This window comes from Leptonychotes weddellii, unplaced genomic scaffold (genome assembly GCF_054177405.1).
Source record: "Leptonychotes weddellii isolate Sample4059 unplaced genomic scaffold, ASM5417740v2 HiC_scaffold_14885, whole genome shotgun sequence".
In the NCBI taxonomy this organism is placed as follows: Eukaryota; Metazoa; Chordata; class Mammalia; order Carnivora; family Phocidae; genus Leptonychotes; species Leptonychotes weddellii.
In genome coordinates, this window is record NW_027729980.1 from 1,420 (window position 1) to 2,886 (window position 1,467).

Below are 1,467 nucleotides of genomic sequence, written 5' to 3' on the forward strand. Positions count from 1 at the left end.
GATCAATCCCAGGACCTCAGGATCACGACCTAAACTGAAGGCAGACGCTTCACTGACTGAGCCACCCAGGTACCCCATCTTTCTTCATCTCTTTGTCTCTCTGTGTATCTCACTATATGTGTAATTACTATGATTACCTAATATTCTTGTTAATTAGCTTCCTCAACTTATTAAATCAACTAGGACCCGCCATGCAATGTTAAATGGAGTAATGATAATGAGTGCCCTTGAGTCATTCTCTCTCTCTCTGTCAAATAAATAAATAAAACCTTAAAAAAAATAAAATAAAGCTGCAAATGGTGTGGTTTTAGCAACTGAGAAGAAACAGAAATCCACTCTGTATGATGAGCGAAGTGTACTGTACACAAAGTGGAACCAATTACCAAGCACATAGGCTTGGTGTATAGTGTGGCTTGGGCCCAGGTTACAGAGAGCTTGAGCACAGAGCTCGGAAACCAGTTCAGCAATACTATCTGATTTACCAAGAACCCATTCCCACAACTCAGCTGGTACAGAGAGTAGCTTTTGTGATGCAAGAATACACTCATTCATGTGATGTTTGTGCATTTGGAGTTTCTTTACTAATTTGTGGTGAGAATGAGGTGCGACCGTATTTATTTCAGTCAGATCCACCTGGAGCTTTCTTTCTAGAAAGCCACAGCAATGGGAAAGAACTATGTGAATGGGAAAAACTTCCCTCAAGAAAAGACATAACGAAGACCTGGGACTTAAAGATGCCATTCACACAGCCATATTAACCCTAAAGGAAAGCTTTGAAGGGCAAATGACAGAAGATAACATAGAGGTTGGAATCTGCAGTGAAGCCGGATTCAGGATGCTTACTCCTACTGAAGTTAAGGATTACTTGGCTGCCATAGCAAAATAATGAAGTGGCTAAAAAATCTGGAATTTCAGATAATCCCTCTACTTAAACATGTATGTTTTGTTTTGCAGACTTCTTGCATACTTATTTCTACATGGTTTAATGGACTGATTTTAAAAATTTATTTATTTATTTATTTATTTATTTATTTTTAAAGATTTTATTTATTTATTTGACAGAGAGAGACACAGCGAGAGAGGGAACACAAGCAGGGGGAGTGGGAGAGAGAGAAGCAGGCTTCCCGTGGAGCAGGGAGCCTGATGCAGGGCTCCATCCCAGGACCCTGGGATCATGACCTGAGCCGAAGGCAGACGCTTAACGCCTGAGCCACTCAGGCGCCCCTAGGACTGATTTTTTTTTTTAAATGACACCTGTAAATCATAACAAACTGTTAAATTAAAAAATCATGAATAGATAATTGAATTTTATCAAGTATTTTTTCACGAATCTATGGAGATGGTCATTTGATTTTTATTCTTTACTCTGTTGATGGCATAAGTTATATTGATTGATTTTAAATATTAAGCTATGCATGGATTTCTGGACCAGATACAATTAGGACATGGTATATTAATCTTTTTCAT

General features: G+C 38.4%; 1 pseudogene; it reads left to right on the forward strand.

The window, feature by feature from the left end:
• Positions 1-286: 286 nt before the first annotated feature.
• LOC102748994 (proteasome subunit alpha type-2 pseudogene) lies at positions 287-886 on the forward strand (annotated as a pseudogene).
• The last annotated feature ends 581 nt before the right edge of the window (positions 887-1,467 follow it).